The sequence below is a fragment of the Ranitomeya imitator genome, chromosome 6 (genome assembly GCF_032444005.1).
Source record: "Ranitomeya imitator isolate aRanImi1 chromosome 6, aRanImi1.pri, whole genome shotgun sequence".
In the NCBI taxonomy this organism is placed as follows: Eukaryota; Metazoa; Chordata; class Amphibia; order Anura; family Dendrobatidae; genus Ranitomeya; species Ranitomeya imitator.
The window spans coordinates 564,120,608-564,143,645 of record NC_091287.1 but is presented as its reverse complement, the minus strand read 5'-3'; positions in this window follow the sequence as shown (position 1 = coordinate 564,143,645).

Sequence of the window (23,038 nt, the reverse complement as noted above, 5' to 3'; positions counted from 1 at the left end):
TATCAAATAAATTGCAAAAGTTACATATACAGTCGAAACCAGAAGTTTCCATCCACTATAGAAAAAGACACATCTGCAGGTTTTTTTCAATATCTGATGTGAAATCAGAATAAACCTTTCCTGTTTTACGTCAATTAGGTTTACCACAATTATTAATAGTTGCCAAATGCCAGAATAACGAGAGAGAATGTTATAAGATATTTTTATTACTTACTGCAAATTCAAAAGTTTATATCCACTAAGAGCACTATTCCTTTAACCCCTTAATGACAGCCGATGCGCCTCTTAACCCCTTCCCGACCTGTGACAAGGGATGGGTGAGAATACAGGAGGAGAGAGGACCCTGCCTGCGAGGGCTCACAATCTACAAGGGATGGGTGAGGATACAGGAGGAGAGAGGACCCTGCCCGCGAGGGCTCACAATCTACAAGGGATGGGTGAGGATACAGGAGGAGAGTGGACCCTGCCCGCGAAGGCTCACAATCTACAAGGGATGGGTGAGGATACAGGAGGAGAGTGGACCCTGCCCGCAAGGGCTCACAATCTACAAGGGATGGGTGAGGATACAGGAGGAGAGAGATCCCTGCCCGCGAAGGCTCACAATCTACAAGGGATGGGTGAGAATACAGGAGGAGAGAGGACCCTGCCCGCGAAGGCTCACAATCTACAAGGGATGGGTGATGATACAGGAGGAGAGTGGACCCTGCCCGCGAGGGCTCAATCTACAAGGGATGGGTGAGGATACAGGAGGAGAGAGGACCCTGCCCGCGAGGGCTCACAATCTACAAGAGATGGGTGAGGATACAGGAGGAGAGTGGACCCTGCCCGCAAGGGCTCACAATCTACAAGGGATGGGTGAGGATACAGGAGGAGAGAGGACCCTGCCAGCGAGGGGTCACAATCTACAAGGGATGGGTGAGGATACAGGAGGAGAGTGGACCCTGCCCGCGAAGGCTCACAATCTACAAGGGATGGGTGAGGATACAGGAGGAGAGAGGACCCTGCCCGCGAGGGCTCACAATCTACAAGGGATGGGTGAGGATACAGGAGGAGAGAGGACCCTGCCCACGAGGGCTCACAATCTACAAGGGATGGGTGAGGATACAGGAGGAGAGAGGACCCTGCCCGTGAGGGCTCACAATCTACAAAAGATGGGTGAGGATACAGGAGGAGAGTGGACCCTGCCCGCGAGGGCTCACAATCTACAAGGGATGGGTGAGGATACAGGAGGAGAGAGGACCCTGCCCGCGAGGGCTCACAATCTACAAGGGATGGGTGAGGATACAGGAGGAGAGAGGACCCTGCCCGTGAGGGCTCACAATCTACAAAAGATGGGTGAGGATACAGGAGGAGAGTGGACCCTGCCTGCGAGGGCTCACAATCTACAAGGGATGGGTGAGGATACAGGAGGAGTGAGGACCCTGCCCGCGAAGGCTCACAATCTACAAGGGATGGGTGAGGATACAGGAGGAGAGAGGACCCTGCCCGCGAGGGCTCACAATCTACAAGGGATGGGTGAGGATACAGTAGGTGAGGATAGAGCTGGTCATGCTGCGGTTTGGGCGATCGGTGGTTACTGCAGGTTGTAGGCTGGCCGGAAGAGGTGGGGCTTCAGGTTCTTTTTGAAGGTTTCCACGGTAGGCGAGAGTCTGATGTGTTGTGGTATCAAATAAATTGCAAAAGTTACATATACAGTCGAAACCAGAAGTTTCCATCCACTATAGAAAAAGACACATCTGCAGGTTTTTTTCAATATCTGATGTGAAATCAGAATAAACCTTTCCTGTTTTACGTCAATTAGGTTTACCATAATTATTAATAGTTGCCAAATGCCAGAATAACGAGAGAGAATGTTATAAGATATTTTTATTACTTACTGCAAATTCAAAAGTTTATATCCACTAAGAGCACTATTCCTTTAACCCCTTAATGACAGCCGATGCGCCTCTTAACCCCTTCCCGACCTGTGACACAGCATATGTGTCATGAAAGTCGGTGCCAATCCGATCTGTGACGCCTATGCTGCGTCACAGAATGATTGTGCTCCTCCAGGTTGGGTGAAAGGGTTAACTCCAATTTAACTCAACCTGCAGGGACTGGGGGAGTTGTAGTTGAGCTAGGGTAATGGCTAGAGTTGGGATTAGGGGTGTGTTATAGTTAGTGTTGGAGTTCGAATTGAGGGGTTTCCACTGTTTAGGCACATCAGGGGTCTCCAAATGCGACATGGCGCCAACATTGATTCCAGCCAATCTTGAGTTCAAAAAGTCAAATGGTGCTCCCTCACTTCTGAGCTCTGCCGTGCGCCCAAACAGTGGTTTACCCAAACATATGGGGCATAAGCGTACTCAGGAAAAATTACACAACAACTTTGGGGGTCTAATTTCTCCTGTTACCCTTGTGAAAAAAAAGGGCTAAAAACTTATTTTTGTGGGAAAAAAAGGATTTTTTATTTTAATGGCTCTGCGTTATAAACTTCTGTGAAGCACTTGGGGGTTTAAAGTGCTCACCACATATCTAGATAAGTTCCCTGGGGGGGGTCTAGTTTCAAAAATGGGGTCACTTGTGGGGGGTTTCTACTGTTTAGGCACACAGGGGCTCTCCAAACGTAACATGACGCCCGCAGAGCATTCCATCAAAGTCTGCATTCCAAAACGTCACTACTTCCCTTCCGAGCCCCGACGTGCGCCCAAACAGTAGTTCCCCCCCACATATGGGGTATCAGCGTACCCAGGACAAACTGGACAACAACTTTGGGGTCCAATTTCTCCTGTTACCCTTGTGAAAATAAAAAATTGCGGGCTAAAAAATAATTTTTGAGGAAAGAAAAATTATTTTTTATTTTCACGGCTCTGCGTTATAAGCTTCTGTGAAGCACTTGACGGTTCAAAGTGGTCACCGCACATCTAGATTAGTTCCTTGGGAGGTCTAGTTTCAAAAATGGGGTCACATGTGGGGGAGCGCCAATGTTTAGGCACACAGGGGCTCTCCAAACGCGACATGGTGTCCACTAATGATTGGATCTAATTTTTCATGCAAAAGTCAAATGGCGCTCCTTCCCTTCCGAGCCTTGCCGTGTGCACAAACAGTGGTTTACCCCCACATAGGTATCGGTGTACTCAGGAGGAATTGCCCAATAAATTTTAGGATCCATTTTATCCTGTTGCCCATGTGAAAATGAAAAAATTGAGGCTAAAAGAAATTTTTTGTGAAAAAAAAGTACTTTTTCATTTTTACGGATCAATTTGTGAAGCACCTGGGGGTTGAAAGTGCTCACTATGCATCTAGATAAGTTCCTTGGGGGGTCTAGTTTCCAAAATGGGGTCACATGTGGGGGAGCTCCAATGTTTAGGCACACAGGGGCTCTCCAAACGCGACATGGTGTCCGCTAAAGAGTGGAGCCAATTTTTCATTGAAAAAGTCAAATGGCGCTCCTTCCCTTCCGAGCTCTGTCGTGCGCCCAAACAGTGGTTCCCTCCCCCCCCCCCACATATGGGGTATCGGCGTACTCAGGACAAATTGTACAATAACTTTCGGGGTCCAATTTCACCTTTTACCCTTGGGAAAATAAAAAATTGTTGCTAAAAGATCATTTTTGTGACTAAAAAGTTAAATGTTCATTTTTTCCTTCCATGTTGCTTCTGCTGCTGTGAAGCACCTGAAGGGTTAATAGACTTCTTGAATGTGGTTTTGAGCACCTTGAGGGGTGCAGTTTTTAGAATGGTGTCACTTTGGGGTATTTTCAGCCATATAGACCCCTCAAACTGACTTCAAATGTGAGGTGGTCCCTAAAACAAATTGGTTTTATAAATTTTGTAAAAATGAGAAATCGCTGGTCAAATTTTAACCCTTATAACTTACTAGCAAAAAAAAAATTATGTTTCCAAAATTGTGCTGATGTAAAGTAGACATGTGGGAAATGTTTGTAATTATTTTGTGTGACAGGACTTAAGTGTACAAAAATGCAAAATTTTCAAAATTTTTGACAAATTTCTTTTTTTTTTCATAAACACAAGTTATATCGAAGAAATGTTGCCACTAACATGAACAGGGGCTGGCTGGCAAATTTTGGCCTGGGGGGCAAGCACACAGTAGTGGCCCATTACCGGCTGCAGCCCATCCTTACTGTGTTTACCTATGGCTTATTCATAAAGAGAGTAGAGGTAACAAGGTTATAAAAAGATAAAGCTGGAATAATGATGGGATACTTGTGGTGAAATGCCAACTAAATTCTCATCCACTTCTATCAGTCAGCTACTCTGAGAGATGTCTGAGACTCTAGTCGGCACCAGGGCCGGCGTTAGGGGCATGCAGACCAGTTGGCTGCCTAGGGCCCCCGCTTCTCCAGGGGTCCGATAAGAAGAGCTCAGTGTCTTCCACTTATCGGCTGATACAGTTGAAAGCAGTGATGGATGATAGTGCGTCAGGTGACACTACCTCTCCCATTACTCCCCCTCTGCCTCTGACTCAGTGTGCCAGCAGTAGAGCTGATGAGACGCTAAGACGCCCTGTATTGTGTGTGCATTATAGTGTGTGTGTGTCTGCTGCATTATACTGTATGTCTGCTGCATTATACTGTGTGTGCATTATTGTGTGTGTATGAGTGTCTGCTGCATTATACTGTGTGGGTGGACTGCAATATACGGTGTGTGTCTGCTGCATTATACTGTGTGTACATTATAGTGTGAGAGTGTGTGTCTGCTGCATTATACTGTGTGTGGGAGGACTGCACTATAATGTGTGTGTCTGCTGCACTATACTGTTTGGGGGGACTGCACTATACTGTGTGGCTGCTGCACTATACTGTGTGGGAGGACTGTACTATGTGTGTGTGTGTTTGCTGCATTATACTGTGTGTGTCTGCTGCATTATACTGTGTGTGTTTGCTGCATTATACTGTGTGTGCATTATATTGTGTGTGCATCATTTTACTGTCTGCTGCATTATACTGTGTGTGTGCCTGCTGCACTATACTGTGTGGGGGGACTGCACTATACTGTGTATGTGGGGGGCTGCATTATACTCTGACTGGGGGCTGCACTATACTGTTTTTGTGGGGGGCTACATTATACTGTGTATGGGGGGACTGTATTATACTGTGTTGGGGGCTGCATTATACTGTGAGGGGGCTGCATTATACTGTGAGGGGGCTGCATTATACTGTATCAAGAACCATGGAGAGTGCATTCTACTATATCTACTATATGGGACCTGCATCATACTGTATCGAGGACTATCTGTACCCATCATTCTTCCTCAGCCAAAGTAAGGGTATTTTCCCAAGATCAGTAAAAACTGCGGGTTGGACGCTGTGTAGTTGTTCAGCGTCTAATCCGCAACGTCCTGATGTTACAGCACAGTGGAAATCCCATGCCCACTATGCGTGCACAGATACCCGTGGATCACCCACCGAGACCGACATGTAGTGCGTCTCTCGAGACTGCAGCATGTCTATTTATCTTGAGGAGACGCGAGGCTCTGCAAGATACATATCACCAATTCAATGTATTGGCCGTTGTGATTCCGCACGGTTCAATGAACACATGCGGATTCCCCTGCATTCAATAGTGAGGAGCGCGTTGGACGGAGCGGACATGTGCTGTGTCCAAAGTGCAGCCAGCTACTGAACGTGTGCACATACCCTAAGGAGGCTGGGAAACAATTGTCGAATGACTTCAATATTGTCGATCACACTCGTTTAGCGGCCTGAACTGAGCGCAAATAAATACATCTGGAATGTTTCTATCTGATGGTGCAATATGTTAGCATTTGGGGACCCACTTTAAACTTTTGCCCAGGGCTTTGTCTAAAACTGGTCCAAGTTTACACGTGACTATAACTATGCAAACTCATACTTGCAATCACTACGCTGGGAACACAGAGGAACCATGACAGTGTGTGCACAGCGCTCTATCACGATTCAGTAACCTGCCGTAACACACAGACTGACTGCAGAAATTTGTCTTGAGTCCAGAAATCAGTGTTGGAAAAAAAAGTGTGAGGCTTGGCAATTTCTTATTGTCCTTATAGAATTAATTCAAATATACTCACCTCCATTGTGAAACAGACAACAGTCCAGCTAAAGAAGCCGCCATTAACTTGGTTTCTCCAAACCTGTGTAGAGTTTAGTTTAGTGTCAGTGTGTTAGTATACTCAGTGACTGCAGCGTGTCAGTGTGTTAGTATACTACTGATGGCAGGGTGTCAGTGTGGTAATATACTCACTGATTGCAGCGTGTCAGTGTGGTAATATACTCACTGATAGCAGCGTGTCAGTGTGGTAATATACTCACTGATTGCAGCGTGTCAGTGTGGTAATATACTCACTGATTGCAGCGTGTCAGTGTGGTAATATACTCACTGATTGCAGCGTGTCAGTGTGGTAATATACTCACTGATTGCAGCGTGTCGGTGTGGTAATATACTCACTGATAGCAGCGTGTCAGTGTGGTAATATACTCAGTGATTGCAGCGTGTCAGTGTGGTAATATACTCACTGATTGCAGCGTGTCAGTGTGGTAATATACTCACTGATAGCAGCGTGTCAGTGTGGTAATATACTCACTGATTGCAGCGTGTCAGTGTGGTAATATACTCACTGATAGCAGCGTGTCAGTGTGGTAATATACTCACTGATAGCAGCGTGTCAGTGTGGTAATATACTCACTGATTGCAGCGTGTCAGTGTGGTAATATACTCACTGATTGCAGCGTGTCGGTGTGGTAATATACTCACTGATAGCAGCGTGTCAGTGTGGTAATATACTCACTGATTGCAGAGTGTCAGTGTGGTAATATACTCACTGATAGCAGCGTGTCAGTGTGGTAATATACTCACTGATTGCAGCGTGTCGGTGTGGTAATATACTCACTGATGGCAGGGTGTCAGTGTGGTAATATACTCACTGATTGCAGCGTGTCAGTGTGGTAATATACTCAGTGATGGCAGGGTGTCAGTGTGGTAATATACTCACTGATTGCAGCGTGTCAGTGTGGTAATATACTCAGTGATGGCAGGGTGTCAGTGTGGTAATATACTCACTGATTGCAGAGTGTCAGTGTGGTAATATACTCACTGATGGCAGGGTGTCAGTGTGGTAATATACTCAGTGATTGCAGCGTGTCAGTGTGGTAATATACTCAGTGATTGCAGGGTGTCAGTGTGGTAATATACTCAGTGATTGCAGCGTGTCAGTGTGGTAATATACTCAGTGATAGCAGCGTGTCAGTGTGTTAGTATACTCACTGATTGCAGCGTGTCAGTGTGGTAATATACTCAGTGATTGCAGCGTGTCAGTGTGTTAGTATACTCACTGATTGCAGCGTGTCAGTGTGTTAGTATACTCACTGATTGCAGCGTGTCAGTGTGTTAGTATACTCACTGATGGCAGGGTGTCAGTGTGGTAATATACTCACTGATAGCAGCGTGTCAGTGTGGTAATATACTCACTGATTGCAGCGTGTCAGTGTGGTAATATACTCACTGATAGCAGCGTGTCAGTGTGGTAATATACTCACTGATAGCAGCGTGTCAGTGTGGTAATATACTCACTGATTGCAGCGTGTCAGTGTGGTAATATACTCACTGATAGCAGCGTGTCAGTGTGGTAATATACTCACTGATTGCAGCGTGTCAGTGTGGTAATATACTCACTGATAGCAGCGTGTCAGTGTGGTAATATACTCACTGATAGCAGCGTGTCAGTGTGGTAATATACTCACTGATAGCAGCGTGTCAGTGTGGTAATATACTCACTGATTGCAGCGTGTCAGTGTGGTAATATACTCACTGATTGCAGCGTGTCGGTGTGGTAATATACTCACTGATAGCAGCGTGTCAGTGTGGTAATATACTCACTGATAGCAGCGTGTCAGTGTGGTAATATACTCACTGATTGCAGCGTGTCGGTGTGGTAATATACTCACTGATGGCAGGGTGTCAGTGTGGTAATATACTCACTGATTGCAGAGTGTCAGTGTGGTAATATACTCACTGATAGCAGCGTGTCAGTGTGGTAATATACTCACTGATTGCAGCGTGTCGGTGTGGTAATATACTCACTGATGGCAGGGTGTCAGTGTGGTAATATACTCACTGATTGCAGCGTGTCAGTGTGGTAATATACTCAGTGATGGCAGGGTGTCAGTGTGGTAATATACTCACTGATTGCAGCGTGTCAGTGTGGTAATATACTCAGTGATGGCAGGGTGTCAGTGTGGTAATATACTCACTGATTGCAGAGTGTCAGTGTGGTAATATACTCACTGATGGCAGGGTGTCAGTGTGGTAATATACTCAGTGATTGCAGCGTGTCAGTGTGGTAATATACTCAGTGATTGCAGCATGTCAGTGTGGTAATATACTCAGTGATTGCAGCGTGTCAGTGTGGTAATATACTCACTGATGGCAGGGTGTCAGTGTGGTAATATACTCAGTGATTGCAGCGTGTCAGTGTGGTAATATACTCACTGATTGCAGAGTGTCAGTGTGGTAATATACTCACTGATGGCAGGGTGTCAGTGTGTTAGTATACTCACTGATTGCAGCGTGTCAGTGTGGTAATATACTCAGTGATTGCAGCGTGTCAGTGTGGTAATATACTCAGTGATTGCAGCATGTCAGTGTGGTAATATACTCAGTGATTGCAGCGTGTCAGTGTGGTAATATACTCACTGATGGCAGGGTGTCAGTGTGGTAATATACTCAGTGATTGCAGCGTGTCAGTGTGGTAATATACTCACTGATTGCAGAGTGTCAGTGTGGTAATATACTCACTGATGGCAGGGTGTCAGTGTGGTAATATACTCACTGATAGCAGCGTGTCAGTGTGGTAATATACTCACTGATTGCAGCGTGTCAGTGTGGTAATATACTCAGTGATTGCAGCGTGTCAGTGTGGTAATATACTCAGTGATTGCAGCGTGTCAGTGTGGTAATATACTCAGTGATTGCAGCGTGTCAGTGTGGTAATATACTCAGTGACTGCAGCGTGTCAGTGTGTTAGTATACTCACTGATTGCAGCGTGTCAGTGTGGTAATATACTCAGTGATTGCAGCGTGTCAGTGTGGTAATATACTCAGTGATTGCAGCGTGTCAGTGTGTTAGTATACTCACTGATTGCAGCGTGTCAGTGTGGTAATATACTCAGTGATTGCAGCGTGTCAGTGTGGTAATATACTCAGTGATTGCAGCGTGTCAGTGTGGTAATATACTCACTGATTGCTGCGTGTCAGTGTGGTAATATACTCACTGATAGCAGCGTGTCAGTGTGGTAATATACTCACTGATAGCAGCGTGTCAGTGTGGTAATATACTCACTGATAGCAGCGTGTCAGTGTGGTAATATACTCAGTGATTGCAGCGTGTCAGTGTGGTAATATACTCAGTGACTGCAGCGTGTCAGTGTGTTAGTATACTCACTGATTGCAGCGTGTCAGTGTGTTAGTATACTCAGTGATTGCAGCGTGTCAGTGTGGTAATATACTCACTGATGGCAGCGTGTCAGTGTGGTAATATACTCACTGATAGCAGCGTGTCAGTGTGGTAATATACTCACTGATGGCAGCGTGTCAGTGTGGTAATATACTCACTGATTGCAGCGTGTCAGTGTGGTAATATACTCACTGATAGCAGCGTGTCAGTGTGGTAATATACTCACTGATTGCAGCGTGTCAGTGTGGTAATATACTCAGTGATTGCAGCGTGTCAGTGTGGTAATATACTCAGTGATTGCAGCGTGTCAGTGTGGTAATATACTCAGTGACTGCAGCGTGTCAGTGTGTTAGTATACTCACTGATTGCAGCGTGTCAGTGTGGTAATATACTCAGTGATTGCAGCGTGTCAGTGTGGTAATATACTCAGTGACTGCAGCGTGTCAGTGTGTTAGTATACTCACTGATTGCAGCGTGTCAGTGTGGTAATATACTCAGTGATTGCAGCGTGTCAGTGTGGTAATATACTCAGTGACTGCAGCGTGTCAGTGTGTTAGTATACTCACTGATTGCAGCGTGTCAGTGTGGTAATATACTCAGTGATTGCAGCGTGTCAGTGTGGTAATATACTCACTGATGGCAGGATGTCAGTGTGGTAATATACTCAGTGATAGCAGCGTGTCAGTGTGTTAGTATACTCACTGATTGCAGCGTGTCAGTGTGTTAGTATACTCACTGATTGCAGCGTGTCAGTGTGGTAATATACTCAGTGATTGCAGCGTGTCAGTGTGGTAATATACTCAGTGATTGCAGCGTGTCAGTGTGGTAATATACTCACTGATTGCAGCGTGTCAGTGTGGTAATATACTCAGTGATTGCAGCGTGTCAGTGTGGTAATATACTCACTGATAGCAGCGTGTCAGTGTGGTAATATACTCAGTGATAGCAGCGTGTCAGTGTGGTAATATACTCACTGATGGCAGGGTGTCAGTGTGGTAATATACTCACTGATGGCAGGGTGTCAGTGTGGTAATATACTCAGTGATTGCAGCGTGTCAGTGTGGTAATATACTCACTGATGGCAGCGTGTCAGTGTGGTAATATACTCAGTGATTGCAGCGTGTCAGTGTGGTAATATACTCAGTGATTGCAGCGTGTCAGTGTGGTAATATACTCACTGATTGCAGCGTGTCAGTGTGGTAATATACTCAGTGATTGCAGCGTGTCAGTGTGGTAATATACTCACTGATGGCAGGGTGTCAGTGTGGTAATATACTCAGTGATTGCAGCGTGTCAGTGTGGTAATATACTCACTGATGGCAGGGTGTCAGTGTGGTAATATACTCACTGATTGCAGCGTGTCAGTGTGGTAATATACTCAGTGATTGCAGCGTGTCAGTGTGGTAATATACTCAGTGATTGCAGCGTGTCAGTGTGGTAATATACTCACTGATGGCAGGGTGTCAGTGTGGTAATATACTCACTGATTGCAGCGTGTCAGTGCGGTAATATACTCAGTGATTGCAGCGTGTCAGTGTGGTAATATACTCAGTGATTGCAGCGTGTCAGTGTGGTAATATACTCACTGATGGCAGGGTGTCAGTGTGGTAATATACTCACTGATTGCAGCGTGTCAGTGTGGTAATATACTCAGTGATTGCAGCGTGTCAGTGTGGTAATATACTCAGTGATTGCAGGATGTCAGTGTGGTAATATACTCAGTGATTGCAGCGTGTCAGTGTGGTAATATACTCAGTGATTGCAGCGTGTCAGTGTGGTAATATACTCACTGATGGCAGGGTGTCAGTGTGGTAATATACTCAGTGATTGCAGCGTGTCAGTGTGGTAATATACTCAGTGATTGCAGCGTGTCAGTGTGGTAATATACTCAGTGATAGCAGCGTGTCAGTGTGGTAATATACTCACTGATTGCAGCGTGTCAGTGTGGTAATATACTCACTGATAGCAGCGTGTCAGTGTGGTAATATACTCACTGATGGCAGGGTGTCAGTGTGGTAATATACTCAGTGATTGCAGCGTGTCAGTGTGGTAATATACTCACTGATGGCAGCGTGTCAGTGTGGTAATATACTCAGTGATTGCAGCGTGTCAGTGTGGTAATATACTCAGTGATTGCAGCGTGTCAGTGTGGTAATATACTCACTGATTGCAGCGTGTCAGTGTGGTAATATACTCAGTGATTGCAGCGTGTCAGTGTGGTAATATACTCACTGATGGCAGGGTGTCAGTGTGGTAATATACTCAGTGATTGCAGCGTGTCAGTGTGGTAATATACTCACTGATGGCAGCGTGTCAGTGTGGTAATATACTCAGTGATTGCAGCGTGTCAGTGTGGTAATATACTCACTGATGGCAGCGTGTCAGTGTGGTAATATACTCAGTGATTGCAGCGTGTCAGTGTGGTAATATACTCAGTGATTGCAGCGTGTCAGTGTGGTAATATACTCACTGATAGCAGCGTGTCAGTGTGGTAATATACTCACTGATTGCAGCGTGTCAGTGTGGTAATATACTCAGTGATTGCAGCGTGTCAGTGTGGTAATATACTCACTGATGGCAGGGTGTCAGTGTGGTAATATACTCAGTGATTGCAGCGTGTCAGTGTGGTAATATACTCAGTGATTGCAGCGTGTCAGTGTGGTAATATACTCACTGATGGCAGGGTGTCAGTGTGGTAATATACTCAGTGATTGCAGCGTGTCAGTGTGGTAATATACTCAGTGATTGCAGCGTGTCAGTGTGTTAGTATACTCACTGATTGCAGCGTGTCAGTGTGGTAATATACTCAGTGATTGCAGCGTGTCAGTGTGGTAATATACTCAGTGATTGCAGCGTGTCAGTGTGGTAATATACTCAGTGATAGCAGCGTGTCAGTGTGTTAGTATACTCACTGATTGCAGCGTGTCAGTGTGGTAATATACTCACTGATTGCAGCGTGTCAGTGTGGTAATATACTCAGTGATTGCAGCGTGTCAGTGTGGTAATATACTCACTGATGGCAGGGTGTCAGTGTGGTAATATACTCACTGATGGCAGGGTGTCAGTGTGGTAATATACTCAGTGATTGCAGCGTGTCAGTGTGGTAATATACTCACTGATGGCAGCGTGTCAGTGTGGTAATATACTCAGTGATTGCAGCGTGTCAGTGTGGTAATATACTCAGTGATTGCAGCGTGTCAGTGTGGTAATATACTCACTGATTGCAGCGTGTCAGTGTGGTAATATACTCAGTGATTGCAGCGTGTCAGTGTGGTAATATACTCACTGATGGCAGGGTGTCAGTGTGGTAATATACTCAGTGATTGCAGGGTGTCAGTGTGGTAATATACTCACTGATTGCAGCGTGTCAGTGTGGTAATATACTCAGTGATTGCAGCGTGTCAGTGTGGTAATATACTCACTGATAGCAGCGTGTCAGTGTGGTAATATACTCACTGATGGCAGGGTGTCAGTGTGGTAATATACTCAGTGATTGCAGCGTGTCAGTGTGGTAATATACTCAGTGATTGCAGCGTGTCAGTGTGTTAGTATACTCACTGATTGCAGCGTGTCAGTGTGGTAATATACTCAGTGATTGCAGCGTGTCAGTGTGGTAATATACTCACTGATGGCAGGGTGTCAGTGTGGTAATATACTCAGTGATTGCAGCGTGTCAGTGTGGTAATATACTCAGTGATAGCAGCGTGTCAGTGTGTTAGTATACTCACTGATTGCAGCGTGTCAGTGTGGTAATATACTCACTGATTGCAGCGTGTCAGTGTGGTAATATACTCAGTGATTGCAGCGTGTCAGTGTGGTAATATACTCAGTGATTGCAGCGTGTCAGTGTGGTAATATACTCACTGATTGCAGCGTGTCAGTGTGGTAATATACTCAGTGATTGCAGCGTGTCAGTGTGGTAATATACTCAGTGATTGCAGCGTGTCAGTGTGGTAATATACTCAGTGATTGCAGCGTGTCAGTGTGGTAATATACTCAGTGATTGCAGCGTGTCAGTGTGGTAATATACTCAGTGATTGCAGCGTGTCAGTGTGGTAATATACTCAGTGATTGCAGCGTGTCAGTGTGGTAATATACTCAGTGATTGCAGCGTGTCAGTGTGGTAATATACTCAGTGATTGCAGCGTGTCAGTGTGGTAATATACTCAGTGATTGCAGCGTGTCAGTGTGGTAATATACTCACTGATTGCAGCGTGTCAGTGTGGTAATATACTCAGTGATTGCAGCGTGTCAGTGTGGTAATATACTCAGTGATTGCAGCGTGTCAGTGTGGTAATATACTCAGTGATTACAGGATGTCAGTGTGGTAATATACTCACTGATTGCAGCGTGTCAGTGTGGTAATATACTCACTGATTGCAGCGTGTCAGTGTGGTAATATACTCACTGATTGCAGCGTGTCAGTGTGGTAATATACTCACTGATTGCAGCGTGTCAGTGTGGTAATATACTCAGTGATTGCAGCGTGTCAGTGTGGTAATATACTCACTGATAGGAGCGTGTCAGTGTGGTAATATACTCAGTGATTGCAGCGTGTCAGTGTGGTAATATACTCACTGATAGCAGCGTGTCAGTGTGGTAATATACTCACTGATTGCAGCGTGTCAGTGTGGTAATATACTCACTGATAGCAGCGTGTCAGTGTGGTAATATACTCACTGATAGCAGCGTGTCAGTGTGGTAATATACTCAGTGATTGCAGCGTGTCAGTGTGGTAATATACTCAGTGATTGCAGCGTGTCAGTGTGGTAATATACTCAGTGATTGCAGCGTGTCAGTGTGGTAATATACTCACTGATTGCAGCGTGTCAGTGTGGTAATATACTCACTGATTGCAGCGTGTCAGTGTGGTAATATACTCACTGATTGCAGCGTGTCAGTGTGGTAATATACTCAGTGATTGCAGCGTGTCAGTGTGGTAATATACTCAGTGATTGCAGGATGTCAGTGTGGTAATATACTCACTGATTGCAGCGTGTCAGTGTGGTAATATACTCACTGATTGCAGCGTGTCAGTGTGGTAATATACTCACTAATCGCAGTCTTCTCCTGTGTCTAGAGTTGCTCCACTCCTGTTCTACGTCACCTGACGGCTGTTCAGACTCTCCAGGTCACGCTGGGCTCTATGTGACACATAGGTGGCTTTTACAATAGAAGTCTATGGAGCGTGAGAATGAGGCTCACAATGAGGATCCATAGACTTACATTGTAAAGAGACGTCCAGGTCACATAAAGCATAGCGGGAGCCGGGGTCTGAAGAGTGAAGACGTCACTCAGAGGAGAAGCCGAACGGTGCTGGATACCGGAGAACACGGTGCTAGGTGAGTACAGTAACACACTGACACTGCTCTAACATGTACATGGGAACTAGGGGAAAAAGCGTTAATAGGAGGATTACAGGCAACAGATGGTATGTGCTGGATAATATGTTACTTGTATATTGTACTATGAGTACAGACATGATATACTATACTATTCGCACTTTATCCAGCATATAACATCAGATGTTTATGCACACAGTATATTACATAAAGTATACTGTACAGGACAATATATGACTGCTATGTGACATACAGACATCAGACATTACATTAGTCACGTATTATCCTGTACATACCATCATATGTCTCTGCACATAGTATGGGCGAATAATTTTTCAGAGGGACCACATGACACACCACGACTGTCATGGAATCCAAACCAAAAGACTGAAGTGAATTCTGCTCAATATTATTATTAACATATTAATTACAATTCATATTAAAATATAATAATTATATCATACTAGATGGTGGCCCGATTCTAACGCATCGGGTATTCTAGAATATGCATGTCCACGTAGTATATTGCCCAGCCACGTAGTATATTGACCAGCGACGTAGTATATTGCCCAGCCACGTAGTCTATTGCCCAGCCACGTAGTATATTGCCCAGCGACGTAGTATATTGGCCAGCCACGTAGTATATTGCCCAGCCACGTAGTATATTGCCCAGCCACGTAGTATATTGCCCAGCCACGTAGTATATTGCCCAGTCACGTAGTATATTGCCCAACCACGTAGTATATTGCCCTGCGACGTAGTACATTGCCCAGCCACGTAGTATATTGCCCAGCCACATAGTATATTGCCCTGCGACGTAGTATATTGCCCAGCCACGTAGTATATTGCCCAGCCACGTAGTATATTGACCAGCGACGTAGTATATTGCCCAGCCACGTAGTATATTGCCCAGCCACGTAGTATATTGCCCAGCGACGTAGTATATTGTCCAGCCACGTAGTATATTGCCCAGCCACGTAGTATATTGCCCAGCCACGTAGTATATTGACCAGCGACGTAGTATATTGCCCAGCCACGTAGTATATTGCCCAGCCACGTAGTATATTGCCCAGCGACGTAGTATATTGTCCAGCCACGTAGTATATTGCCCAGCCACGTAGTATATTGCCCAGCCACGTAGTATATTGACCAGCGACGTAGTATATTGCCCAGCCACGTAGTATATTGCCCAGCCACGTAGTATATTGCCCAGCCACGTAGTATATTGACCAGCGACGTAGTATATTGACCAGCCACGTAGTATATTGCCCAGCCACGTAGTATATTGCCCAGTCACGTAGTATATTGCCCAACCACGTAGTATATTGCCCTGCGACGTAGTACATTGCCCAGTCACGTAGTATATTGCCCAGTCACGCAGTATATTGCCCAACCACGTAGTATATTGCCCAGCCACATAGTATATTGCCCAGTCACGTAGTATATTGCCCAGTCACGTAGTATATTGCCCTGCGACGTAGTATATTGCCCTGCGACGTAGTATATTGCCCAGCCACATAGTATATTGCCCAGTCACGTAGTATATTGCCCAGTCACGTAGTATATTGCCCAGCCACGTAGTATATTGCCCTGCGACGTAGTATATTGCCCAGCCACATAGTATATTGCCCAGTCACATATTGCCCAGCCACATAGTATATAGCACAGCCCACGTAGTACGGTATATTGCCCAGCCACATAGTATATAGCAGAGCCACGTAGTATATTGCCCAACCACATAGTATATAGCAGAGCCACGTAGTATATTGCCCAGTCACGTAGTATATTGGCCAGCACAGAGCCACGTATAGAGACTTAAAAAAACAAACAAAATAAACATATACTCACCTATAGCCCGTTGAAGTCCTGCTATACTCACCCTCCGCCGCCTTTCTCGGTCCTCGCCACGCTCCCAGGACCACTCCATTGCAAGCGGCAGCTTGCGGTGCCGTCCCAGGGCTGGTGTGAGCAGGACCTATGATGACGTCGCGGTCACATGACCAACCGTGACGTCACGGCAGGTCCTTGTCGCACACCAGCCCTGGGGCGGGAGCGGACGCTGGCGCTTGCAATGGAGCGGTGCTGGGAGCGTGGCGAGGACCGAGAAAGGCGGCAGAGGGGGAGTATAGCAGGTTTTTTTTTATTATTATTTTTAACATGACCTATTTTTACTATTGATGCCGCATAGGCAGCATCAATAGTAAATAGTTGGGGACACACAGGGTTAATAGCAGCGGTAACGACGCGCGTTCGTGACAGAAGGACAGACAGACAGACGGAAGTACCCCTTAGACAATTATGTATATAGATAGATACTACAGTATGTGCACATGCCTGCAGTGTTATATGCACTGATTCTACCTGGACCTCACATTATAATGGATGGAATTATATATGATATATGGTGTCCTGGAGCCAGGCTCAGGAGCAGTCAGGATGACTGTATACTTGTGTCTGACCCTGACTGGGAGTTATTGCTGCAGCTTGAACGGGTGACGCTGGAGCCGAAAACTCCACTGATAGTGACCTGGGCTGCATGAAAGTTCAAATGGGTGCAATAAATCTTCACACTCACTGTGCCTCAGAGGGACTGCAGACACAAGACGCAGGATTCGGCCGGGTCCTTGATCTCCGAGTCCTGACCCCTGCAAATCTCTTCTGACTCAGACTGCTCTCCAGTCCTCCACGAGGAAGCATCCCGGCCAGCGCGCTGCTGAGGTGAGAGATCAGAAGACACGGCCGCACAGTGTGCAGTGTGGGCGTGTCTACAATTCAGGGACGGACGGCCACCACTTACAGGATTAAAGTAGCACAGTGCACTGCCAAACGCCATCTCCTAGGCAGCAGGAAGCTGGGTGGCCCGCATCTGCTGCTGAGGAGACAGGCCCGGGGGGCACTTGCCCTTTTGCCACCCGGCCCAGCCCGCCTCTGAACATGAAGTACAATATGTCACGAAAAAAACAGTCTCAGAATCAGCGGGATCCGTTAAAGCATTCTAGAGTTATAATTTGATAAAGTGACAGAGGTCAGAAGTGTAAGAATCGGCTTGGTCATTAAGGACAAAATTGGCTTGGTCACTAAGGGGTTAATAATTATGGACTGCACATTCATATGTCATGTGTTTGGAAGCTTCTGTTTTTTTGGCAACATCTGCTGAGTTAATTAGAGACACACCTGTGGACGTATTTTAATGCACACCTGAAACACACGGGTTCTATGTGTAGCATCATGGGAAAGTCTCAAGAAATCAGCCAAGATATCAGGAAGAGGATTGTGGACTTGCACAAGTTTGGCTCATCCTTGGGTACAATTTCAAGATAACTGAAGGTGCGTCTTTCATCTGTACAAACAATTACCGTATTTTCCCGACTATAAGACGCACTTTCCCCACCCCAAAAAAGGGGGGAAAATGGGTTGTGCGTCTTATACTCGTAATGCAGGCTTACCAGCAGTGGTGTGGCGGCGGCAGAGTTGCGGCGGAGGCAGAGGCGCGGGGATGAGGAGGTGGTATGGCGTGAACGGGGTCCCTTCCACAGGTGAGGTGATGCAGCAGCCTGGTAAGCAGCAGAGCCGGGTTAATTACTGGTTTATCGTTGGTGGTGGCCATCTTCCTGAGGCCGCGCGTGCGCAGATGGAGAGCTCTGCTTCCCGGGGCTTCAGGAAAATGGCCACGGGAGGCCATTTTCCTGAAGCCGAGTTCACAGATTATCCCCGCACCTCTTCCGTCGCCACACCACTGCTGCAACCCCCCATGGACATCAGGCCGTGGCGTTGCCCACCTAAGCAGGAAGGGACCCTGCTCAGGTGCACGCCGTACCGCATCACCCCACCTCTGCTGACACCATGCCTCATGTGACCCTGCTCTGCCACCGCCAGCCCTCAGGTAAGATACTGTAAATTCGGACAATAAGACGGACCCCTATCTTATAAAAAATCTTTTTCTGCAATTTTCACCCCAAATTTGGGGTGCATCTTATGGTCCGGTGCATCTTATAGTCCAAAAAATATGGTATACGCAAATACAAACAAGATGGGAATGTCCAGCCATCATACCGCTCAGGAAGGAGATGGGTTCTGTGTCCCAGAGATGAACGTGCTTTGGTCCGATATGTGTATATCAACCTGAGGACAAAAGCAAAAGACCTTGTGAAGATGATGGCGGAAGCTGGTAAGATTGTGTCACTATCCACAGTGAAACGAGTTCTGTATCAGTATGGGCTGATAGGCCGCTCTGCCAGGAAGAAGCCATTACTCCAAAAGAAACATAACAAGCCCGATTAATGTTTGCAAATGAAAACAGGAACAAAGACCTTAATTTTTTGAGAAATGTCCTGTCCTGTGAAACTAAATTTGAACTTTTTGGGTATAATGATTGTCACGTTGGGAGGAAAAAGGGAGAAGCTCGGAAGCATAAGTTCACACTCCGCCTACTTCCGCATGCGTCCTGCATACCTATCTTTAACACTGGGTACGCAGGGACATGCGTCGTCTTGACGTGCCCAATGCCTTCACAGATCGCGGCTTGTGATCAGGCCCCTCACTGCTCCTGTATCTGAGTTCTGTGTTACTCTGTGATGTCTGTAATGTAAAGTGCTGGCGCCATAGAAATAACATTTAGGCTGCGTGCACACGTTCAAGATTTTTCGCGTTTTTTTTGCTATAAAACCGCGAAAAAAACCCACATACCTTAAGCATCCTATTATTAGAATGCATTCTGCATTTTTTGTGCACATGTTGCGTTTTTTTCCACGGTGGAATCGCATTCCGCAAAAATAACGCAGCATGTTCATTCTTTGTGCGGAATCGCGTGGATTCCGCACACATAGGAATGCATTGATCCGCTTTCTTTCCGCATGTGGCTATGCCCTCCTTGCGGGAAGTAAGCGGATCATGTGCGGTTGGTACCCGGGGTGGAGGAGGGGAGACTCTCCTCCAGGCCCTGGGAACCATATAATTGTCAATTTTTTATTTTAATACTTTTTTTTAAAATGATATTCTTCCGGCCCTGCAGTCTTCCCGCTTCTCGCGATGCTCCCGTTCCTAATAACGCTTTGCGAAAATGACCTGTGATGACATAGCGGTCTCGCGAGATGCTGCATCATCTGGGGTCATTGCCGCGAGGCATTACTGGGAACGGGAGCATCGCGAGAAGCGGGAAGGCTGCCGGGGACGCCGGAAGGTGAGAATATCACGATTTATTTTTTATTGTTTTTAACATTCTATCTTTTTACTATTGATGCATGGAAGGCAGAATCAATAGTGGAAAGTTGGTCACACTTGTCAAACACTGTGCTTGTGTGACCAACCCGTCAATCAGCGTTTCCCCGCTAAACGCTAGTTGTTTAGCGGGAAAATGTATACAATAACGCAAGCGTTTTTCTCGCAGCAGGGAGTTTCGGAATTGCAGCGGAAATTTCCGCAGCAATTCCAGACATGTGCACATAGCCATAACGTTATGGCTCCTGGGATGCGGCAATACATGAGGAAGAAAAGGTTATAAAGTCCAAACTGGTCTGTGCCACTAAGGGGTTAAAGTCCAGCGAGATCCGTGCAGATTGGAGACTGAAGTGAACTGTGGCCGCCGGCTGAGGAGCCCTGTGCTTATATACTCCCCAGCCGAGCTCCGCCCCCTCACCTGACTGATCACATGATGATGACGTCACGGCAGGTCCTGTCAGGCCGCGCTGCTGCTCTGTGGAGACTTCCTGTTGTAGTGTGACTGCGGCCACAAGGTGAGTTCACACCGGGCGTTTCATGTGCGGCTCCCGGAACTGTGGGAGGACGGTGAGAAGAAAGTCTGGCGGGGAGGCTGTCACATGGCATTTACAGCACTGTGCACAAGGCAGGTGTGGAGACAATGCTGCAGAGCAGGAAGGGTTAATGGTTTATTGTCATCAATGACCAAACTACAAAGAATGAAGAAAAGAGAAACGTAAATTATCATCAGTATCTGGTGACCACCTGTAGCCTCCATCATCAGTATCTGGTGACCGCCCGTCTCCTCCATCATCAGTATCTGGTGACCGCCCGTCTCCTCCATCATCAGTATCTGGTGACCGCCCGTCTCCTCCATCATCAGTATCTGGTGACCGCCCGTCTCCTCCATCATCAGTATCTGGTGACCGCCCGTCTCCTCCATCATCAGTATCTGGTGACCGCCCGTCACCTCCATCATCAGTATCTGGTGACCGCCCGTCTCCTCCATCATCAGTATCTGGTGACCGTCCGTCTCCTCCATCATCAGTGTCTGGTGACCGCCCGTCACCTCCATCATCAGTGTCTGGAGACCGCCCGTCTCCTCCATCATCAGTATCTGGTGACCGCCCGTCACCTCCATCATCAGTATCTGGTGACCGCCCGTCTCCTCCATCATCAGTATCTAGTGACCGCCCGTCTCCTCCATCATCAGTATCTGGTGAGCGCCCGTCACCTCCATCATCAGTATCTAGTGACCGCCCGTCTCCTCCATCATCAGTATCTGGTGACTGCCCGTATCCTCCATCATCAGTGTCTGGTGACCGCCCGTCACCTCCATCATCAGTATCTGGTGACCGCCCGTCACCTCCATCATCAGTATCTAGTGACCGCCCGTATCCTCCATCATCAGTATCTGGTGAGCGCCCGTCACCTCCATCATCAGTGTCTGGTGACCACCCGTCTCCTCCATCATCAGTATCTGGTGACCGTCCGTCTCCTCCATCATCAGTGTCTGGTGACCGCCCGTCACCTCCATCATCAGTGTCTGGAGACCGCCCGTCTCCTCCATCATCAGTATCTGGTGACCGCCCGTCACCTCCATCATCAGTATCTGGTGACCGCCCGTCTCCTCCATCATCAGTATCTAGTGACCGCCCGTCTCCTCCATCATCAGTATCTGGTGAGCGCCCGTCACCTCCATCATCAGTATCTAGTGACCGCCCGTCTCCTCCATCATCAGTATCTGGTGACTGCCCGTATCCTCCATCATCAGTGTCTGGTGACCGCCCGTCACCTCCATCATCAGTATCTGGTGACCGCCCGTCTCCTCCATCATCAGTATCTGGTGACCGCCCGTCTCCTCCATCATCAGTATCTGGTGAGCGCCCGTCACCTCCATCATCAGTATCTAGTGACCGCCCGTCTCCTCCATCATCAGTATCTGGTGACCGCCCGTCTCCTCCATCATCAGTATCTGGTGACTGCCCGTCTCCTCCATCATCAGTGTCTGCTGACCACCCGTCTCCTCCATCATCAGTATCTGGTGACTGCCCGTCTCCTCCATCATCAGTATCTGGTGACCGCCCGTCTCCTCCATCATCAGTATCTGGTGACTGCCCGTCTCCTCCATCATCAGTATCTGGTGACCGCCCGTCTCCTCCATCATCAGTATCTGGTGACTGCCCGTCACCTCCATCATCAGTATCTAGTGACCGCCCGTCTCCTCCATCATCAGTATCTGGTGATCGCTCGTCTCCTCCATCATCAGTATCTGGTGACTGCCCGTCTCCTCCATCATCAGTGTCTGGTGACCACCCGTCTCCTCCATCATCAGTGTCTGGTGACCACCCGTCTTTCCCTGCTCCCCATGAGGAGGTTATATACAAACACAAATATGACTGACAGTGAATCGCAGTGACAGCCGGGTACAGAGGGTGAGGACCCGGCCTGGTGGGATATGGCAGGAGTTGAGGTGGGAGATGATGAGGGCATGGGGTAACATTTTAGTAGATTCACGGCTGAGAATAGGATGGGATTCTGGAAATATTTTCGAGTTGGACACGGCAAGAGCTTGGATGTGCGGTTTGAATGACCGGGTAGAGTCAAGGGTTACGCCGAGGCAGCGGACTTGCGGTGCAGGGCAGAGTGCGATATTATTTATTGTCATAGTTAGATCAGTTAGGGGAGTTAGGTGAGATGGAAGAAAGATGATGAGTTCCGATTTGTCCACATTGAGTTTGAATAATCATGATGAGAAGAAGGAGGAGGATATGGCTGATAGACACTTAGGGATTTTGGACAGCAGAGAGGTGACATTTGGGTCAGAGAGGTAGATCTCAGTATCATCAACTTACACAGAGACATGTAAAAGTCTGTGCACCCCTGGTCAAAGTTACTGTTTTGTGAGCAGTTATGCAAGTTGAAGATGAAATGATCTCTAAAAGTTATAAAATTAAAGTTGACACACATCCTTTGTATTTTAGGCCCCCCAAAAATATTGTCATTCTTTACATTTTAAAAATTACAAAAAAGAAAATGTCCCAATGCTAAAGTTTGGGCACCCTTGGAGA